This window comes from Pteropus alecto, unplaced genomic scaffold (genome assembly GCF_000325575.1).
Source record: "Pteropus alecto unplaced genomic scaffold, ASM32557v1 scaffold24, whole genome shotgun sequence".
In the NCBI taxonomy this organism is placed as follows: Eukaryota; Metazoa; Chordata; class Mammalia; order Chiroptera; family Pteropodidae; genus Pteropus; species Pteropus alecto.
In genome coordinates, this window is record NW_006439192.1 from 17,093,385 (window position 1) to 17,101,852 (window position 8,468).

An 8,468-nucleotide genomic window follows, 5' to 3' on the forward strand; every position below is an offset into this window, starting at 1 on the left:
TTAAAAATACAATTATATCTGAAATAAGTAAATATATCCTACCGGATTTTATACAAGTTACTAGATGAGGGGATAAAATGATTCATCATATTCTAATTTACCTTTAACACTTTTAAAGGTGAAAATATTTACTTATCAGGCCCCATCCTTCATTCTTGTTGTTGCATATAGTTTACTCCTTTATATTGTTGAGTAATATTCCACTGTAAAGTACAATTTGTTTATATATTTCCTATTGGATATTTTGATTGTTTCCAGTTTTGAGCTATTATGAATAAAGTTGCATGGATATCCTATAACAAGTCAGTTTGTGAACATATATTTTTATTCCTCTGGGATGAGTATCTAGATGTGGAATTTTTTGGTCACATGATAAGTGCACATTTAGCTTTACAAAAATTTGCCAAACCATTTTCCAAAATGGTTGTCTTGCTTTACATATCTATTTAAGCTGTTATATATATTGACCAAGGTATGTGTATACATGCATATATAAACCATGGTACTGGATAACTCTTGTTATTTAAGTAAGTTTAGGTATTTTTCACCCCATAAAAAATTCACATGTCTCTCATAAGAGAGCACTGAAAATGAACAAAGTGCTTAGATCCTAATTAATTTTCTTTGACTATCTGTCTGGCTTTTGATCAAGCAACATAAATTATCAGGTGTCTGTTTCTCTATTGTTGGGCAAGGATAATGGCCAATCATTTAATCTTCTGATCTTCTGAATTGTTTATAGGATGAGAGAATCCCTTCGACTGTATATGATTTTAATTTTTATATATTTTTAAGTTTCTAATTTAAGTCTAATACATTATTTTTAATTGACTTTTCATTATTTCTTTACCGAAAAAAAAAAAAAAGGAAATTTGAATAAATTTGTGGTAAACTCATACTCCATGTACAAAGATGTGAAAATAAATAACTGAGTGGAATCATGCATAATTTAACATTTTGCATTTCCAAGTTGAAAAAGTAAAGCAGAAATCACAGCACGAACTTCTCAACAACATTTCTGTTAGGCTTAACATTGTTTTCCTGTGAACTTAAAGGTGTCTTACCTTCTTTTACTTACTTGGAACTTGTAAGGAGAACAACATGTGCTACAATCTGTTCATCAAAATGTAAAGAGAAATTCATCTCTGATATTTTATTTCTACTATTTTGTAGTTCTGTGTCTAAGAATGGAGCTATGACTAATCTTCTGTATAAATTTCATGATGGATTTTACAATAGTTCCCATGTCTTCATTTACATTTTTTAGAAATATCTGCATTTCACTTTAGAGTCTAAGGACATTATAAACATAATTAATATTGATACAAAGATGCATGCAAGATAAAAGCTCCACTCACTACCATTAAATTAGAAAGTGAATATGGAATAATGGATTAGAAAAGAAAACTCATGACAAATTTGCTTCAAAATACTTGAAGATAAAAATGAGTCTTTTACGAAGGATATATAAAAACTAGAAGAAGAACAATTCTGTTTTATGAATTTTCTATATGTATTTTATGTATTTTCCACATGTATTAAAGAAAATCACCTGTTCTTGGTTTCAGGCTTTCCAATTATAAATAGATTTATTATACGTAATACATGAAGATAACGTAATGATCAAAATGAGATGATATAATTATAGTATCTTATAAAGTACTTGGAGTAATCGTAGGAACTACATCAAATTTAGATCCCATATACCATTGTCCAACTGCGCATATGACGCAAGGATCCCCCTGCAAATATTACCCTACCACGGCTGCATAATCTAAAGCCAAACTGCTTCCATGAAGAACTCACACCTTCTTGAGGTATTTCTAGTTATTTTCAAGATAGCATCTACTATGTGTTTAATTGCATCCTCAAAGATATACAAAAGAATTTAAAACTCTCACTTGTATTTTCAAGTTTCTTACTGTTTAGGAAGGCAAGTTTAATACACATGAAAGAAGTAGAAGACGTCAGTACATAGATGTAATCAGATGCTATATATTTTGATAAAACACTCAAGATAGTGAGAATTTAAAGTAGAAGGGGAGACCCACATGGAGTACAGTCTAGACTTCATGAAGGATGTGGGCTTGAAGCAAGACTTCGAGGAAGGCTTTTCTTAGTGAAAGGGAAGTGTAGAGAGGTAGAATTAATAAGTAAATACAATAGGAAATATCAAGAATACTGACTAAAAATAGGTTTTTATATCATCAAAAAGGTAAAAATCCAGTTGCATAGTCATAATGGAACCACATTGAGATACTGGAATTTGTACATTCAAATGTGTTTTCAGCTGTTAAGAATTGTTAAACCAATGGGAATTTCCCAGTCAAATGTAATTTCCTTGGGCTTAGTAACTCAAAGAAAATTTGTTTAAATGGTCTGTTACAAAGTTTAGCATCTATTTTCCACGGGCAACATTGTTCAAAATGTTCCTGTGGGTGAATGCTGCCTATTTTTTCCTAGTGCATATGAACATTTGTCTTTTTGAAAAAAGCCCCCCAGAAGATAACAATATGAATGCCATGTTATAATTCATTTCCATCTATACAAAGTGAATATTTTTATTTAATGAAAATATGCAGAATTAGCCATTCCAACAAGATCATATCCAAAATAAATTTAGTGGATAAAGTAGTGATAAATCATAACAAACAAGAACTTCTTTTCTGTATTGCTAAGCTACCAAGCTTTACAGTCAGTTTTAAATATCCAAGAACATAAGGTGAGTAGATATGTGGTATAAAAAAAAACAAAATATCAAGGTGATTTTTCCTTTTTTTTTTAATTCATGTACATATATTGGTAACTAACTGAAGACAGAGCCAAAAAAGCCCAATTAATTCAGCACTCCGGCACAATTGGTACCCCCTGCTGAGAAGAGACCCAGATCTGAGCCAAGCAAAAGGTCTGAATTGGTTCTTCATAGTTAGAAAAATGTGCTTCTCCAGATCAGTGTTACTGACATTAGCTGCATTGCATTCTGGGGCAGCTAACTTTGTAAGTTGCTGGTATCATACTCAGCTAGTCAGTAAAGAAAGACCAATGTGCAGCCTTTCCTCTAAACTTAAGAAGAATTTGACCATCACAGATTTGGGATTTGTGTGTTTGCACAAATGTGTACACCTGAGTGTTTATGAATGGGGTTTATTTGCTAAGTTGCTGGGTCTGATCAAAAAATCCATAAATATTTAGTTTTTCTATGTACGGAGATCTACACATGCTTAAGTTCTATAACCAAGTATAATCTACTACACATATGTATAGTATAATCTACTACACATGTGTATTAAAAGCTATTCAACTTTCTTTCATATCTCTTAAGGCTAACCTTGGCAATCTGGTGTCAACACTTTTGGAACCAAATCTATAAGGAATTTTTAAAAATCATCTTGAGTTTTATTCAAAGAAAAGCAAATTTTTAATGAGAAGCTAAGAAATCAATAGCTCTGGATCCTATTTGAAGACAAGTCTGATAGTTCATTTTATTCTTACACTCATATAAAAATGATAATTTGTTGAAATTCATTATAAAAACTGGATTTCATTAGTAATCAGGAATCTTATAGATTTCAAATTGGTGAGGAAGTCAGCAAACTGCAAGCTCTTCATCTTTTTGTTATGGAAGTAATATTGTATTAGCATGGATATTTGTAAGTTATTAAGATGTTTGTGGGGTAAAAAAGTTTTTAATGTAAAGAAATTCTAGTGTAAATAAGGTTTTTTTTTTAAATTAAGGAAAGTTTTTTTTTTTCAAATAAATTCTGCTAACACCTCATGCTTTAACAATCTTAAGAATTATTGTGTTTCTAAGAAGTGTGAGAATTGTACCCGAAATTATTTTCAGTACTATAAAATAGAGTGTTCCCTTTTCCAATTTCTACAATTGAATGTTGAATTGGATGCTTCCTCTGCTCTTCCATAGCCCTCCAGGCAACATATGTTATTAAACCACAGACAGTCGCCAGGGAGAGCCGTGAGCATGTGGGAAATTAGGGTTCCGAAGTAGAGAGAAGTTGGTAAATCTATAAAACTGTGGATAATCTCTCTCTTGGGCCATCTCTCTACTTTAAATTATCCCTGTTAACCAAAGTAAACTTAAGGAATCATTCCATGGTTAATGTGCTTTGATATATTTTGTTCAATTGTGGTCAGGAGGTCTGTCTTACATTTCTATAACAAATGTTTTCTCTTGGTACTCAATGCTATTGATTTTGTGGGCAAAAGGATGTGATCAATGAAGTGACAGTTGCAGCCTAAAAATGATTGGGGCAGGAAATATAGTAATGATGAGCTAACTTCAAAAGGCTGAGCTTTGAGATGCTTATCTGGACCTTTTGCCTTCTCAAAATTGGGAGGGAATCCTGGGAGAGCTACTTTTTGCAAGGATTCTGTTTACACATACTTCATGTCAGGTCAAAAATACCATAAGAGCATCTTTTCCACTGTATTTTAGCCGAGGGGCTATAAACTCTTAAAGGGCACCTTTACAAAAATAAAATAAACTTATATTTGTTATATAATGGAAAGAGATGACACTGAGAGTTCTTAACTTCAAGTTCAAGTTCTGAGAAAGGGTCAAGTTACATTTCTTACTCTTTTTCAGGTGTAAATGCGACCATCCAAAAATTAAATTTCCTCTACTGTGGAAATACTAGTTGACAAATATATTTCACCTGTATCTGTACTTACAGTAAAGTCTTCACAATTCTCATTTTATACTCATAATTGTTTCCTCTGTTTTATGCTCAGAATTATTGAAACTATTTTATTAATCAAGCAGGTACTGGCATGCTACTGTTAGATTGGCACTGTTAGATGCTGAGGATTAAGCTATAAAGATTTATATATAATTCTTTACTTTAAGATATCCCATAGTCTATTTATTCACACACACTACATTGTATTGTATTAATGAAACCAAATGTATTCTTTGCAAGAAAAGGGAAAGCAACATTATATAAGTAAAGAAGTCAATGAGGAAATCTTCCTGAGGAAGGAATCTGAGATTAGCATGAACATTTGAATAGATATTTGTTAAATAAACGGTACAGACAATACCTATGCAAAGTCCTAAAGAAGAGAAATCTCTTGGCAATTTTACCACAGGGAGCTCTGTAATTTTAGATCATACACGGTACCTTGAGAAAGAGAAAGTAGAGAGAAATTAGGCTAAAACTGGGCCCAAGTAATCTCATGAATGGTATAAAATGGCCTGCTAAGGAACTTGACTTTACCTGCCGGCGACGGGCCACCACCAAAGGATTTTAAGCAAAGGAGAAATATGGAGATAGACTTGTAACCACAGGACGCTGATCTGAGTGAACTTTTAGCCAAAGAAGCAGTGACTCTTATTGTATATCTCTATCTGTTCCAGTTTGCCCCCAAGTATACTTGGAATAGCTCTGAGAACTGGCGTACTTCTAAGGGAACTGATATATTAATAATAATCTTTCTTCCAGTTATACTTTCACATGTTTTTGGAAAATATGAGCAATTTGACAAATTATGTTAATGCCCCCTACACGTGCCCACTGGATGAAAAATGCTATCCTGAAAGTTTACATATTTTCCACACTACTCTCATTTACTCAATTTAAAATTAGTGGACATTTACAACTTATCAGATGATAGTTTTATGGCAAGAAAAGATACTAATGTATTATCAGAGTACATCGAGCACCCTAGAAAGTTAGGCTTATCATAGAAATGGTATCTATCTTATAGCGTTAAAAGACACAGCAGGAAGAAATGAATTTTTTAGTCTAATATATTATTTAAAACTATAAAACATGTGCCTTTGGATGTGTGTCTTCTAAACTGGCTTTTCTCATAAATAAGATTTGGTAGTGTTTTTAAAAACAGACTATTGATTAGTTTTTAAAAAAGGCTTTCACTCCTGAGATGCTTGTCTGATATCATTTCAAAACTAAGGATTTTTTGAGTATTATTTAGGTATTTCGTTGATATGAAAACTGAACACTTGAGACTGCAGGCAGCAGAATGCCTTAGGCAACCGAGCATATCAAAATATAGTGCATGGAGAGACTTTTACTACTCCTGCTATTTAAAGACCTATTTTCATGAGCTTATTAGCTAGTAGCGATCCCAAAGGAGAAATACAATTAAAACTTAATCATACCAAAAGCTGGGATTCTTCTGATTCAGTGAACTTGTAATCTATTATATTTAGTAGTTTACTTGTAAATGTCTGAACACTGAGAATGAGAATCATATAAATGGACTTCATTCTGTAGTGGTACAACTCTTTTGAACTCACGTCATAAGATTTGCCTTTTCTGTGTTCACATCACTCGATCATGCCCCTCCCCCCTTTTCATACTTTTCAAGGTTTCTAAATTGTGGCATCTCTATTTTCTTTTGTGAAAGCAGAATAGCTTTCATTCCCTTTAACTATCATATTATACCATTTCCTAGATCTTAGATATGAAATCAAATCCTTACAAAATAGATGATGCTGAAGAATTTGAGCCCACATTAGCAAGTCAAGTAAAGACTTTAGAGATATATAAAAACCACACACAGATGATCCTATATTTGCCCAGGAGCTCGAGGTGAACAGAGAGATTTTATTACTCAGAGTTCCAAGATGACTACACTCTATCATTTACGAATATTGATTCTCATATGTGTCCTTACTCTACCTCCCTGCCCTCACCACTGCCTTCTGATATGAGATAGTTCGAGCTTCCTGAAAACAAGGTAAAATAGAAAGAAGCAATGAGAGAAATGGAGGGGATTTGACATTGCATCCTACAGCAAAGAAGGGTTTTCCATTGTTTTCATTCAGGGACTACTCAGCTTTGCTGCTGAAAAGCAAGCATGGTCAGAGAGTATCAAGCATGACAAGAGACACTGGACAACCAGGGATTCTGCTGGGTTTGGTCTCTTTATGCATCAGAGAATCTAGCTCTTCAGAAAAGAAAGGAACAAGTAAATTGGTTTGTGTGTCATTTGGGACTAGAACTTGATACTCTCATGAGTACTTCTCATTTCATACTTTTTTAAGTTCACTAGCTTTAACAAATTAATTTATTTGAAAATGAGGCTGTATGTGTATTTTCACTTTGATTCACATTGTAATATATTTGGATGTCCACTTTTGTCTTTCTATTGGGAAAAGAACAAAGAACACTGGAGCAGAGGGTTCTTTCTACCAACTGAAGAAGATTGTCTCTCAATTTTGACTAAATTAAATGAAGAGAAAGGACTGAATTCTGAGGCCATAGAAGAGCATTTGTAGCTAAGACTACATATGGCGCATTACTGATGGCCTACATGATCTCCTTAGTACTTGGTTTTTAGGTAGGGTCTACAGAAGTCTTGTGGATAAGTGACTTTTTTATTAAGCAGAATCTGGCAACAAGTTTGCTAGGAATCTCTCGCTTTCCTCTATATCCAAATTTCTACTTCTCCCTTTTGGCTTCATTTTTATCCTTGTCAATATATTATACCTATTCTATCTTATGATTTAATGTTTGGAAAGTTTTGCCATTCAACATTGAAAATTATTTGATCTATCTTGAGGTATTTGGGGATAAATTGCCACATGTAAATACAGAATTTTTTTTGAGTGAGTGGCAACACTACTGAAGAGCCCTATTCTCTCCTTCCTTTACAATAAAGCTGGTAGTTTCCCACTGAGGCATACATCACTTGTCCTGTTATATACCTCTAAAATTTTCCACCATCTGAAAGTGACACAACCGCACATTGCCGTAACTTAAGTGGTTACAAATCAAACTTTCACAAGAGGAAAAACATCTTTATTCATTTATTCCATGCACATTAATTACTTACCCACTGTATGCTAGACACCCTTCTTGGAATTTGGGAGAGTCCTATGAGCAAAATAAATGAAGACAGATGCCTTTGTGGGTTTATATTTCTAGAAATATATAATAAACTATGTAATATGTTTATACATATAATGTTATATATGTATTTGGGTGAGTATTTTAACATGGTGAAATTAATTCTGTGGAAAAGGATAAATTAAGAATAAGGTAAAGAGGATTTGAGTGTTGAGGACTGAGTGGAAGGCAGCTCTGTTTCTTTCCTTAACCTCTCCACTCGGAAGGTACAGTTACCTTCTTATGCTCTTGGCTATAAATCTTCTCTCTTCTCACATATATAAGTCGGCTATCCAAGGGATCAATTTCACTGCTCAAAAGGGACATATGATTCAGATTCTAGCTCTCTCTCTTGCTAAGGGTCATGTAAGAATGACGTACATTCTTTTTTGTTAGTTCAGTCCTTTGGTGCATGGCCAAGAACAAGGCTGAGAATTGAGGAGTTTAAAGAATGGTGCCTGTCTATAACCTCATGATCAAAAAAGCCATAAATTTAAAAAATTTACTTCCTCATTATTTATTCACAAAAAGCAACCTTATAAGAAATGGCTTGTGTAGAAAGCTTTACTTGTTCCAAGGGTATGTATGGACAAACAG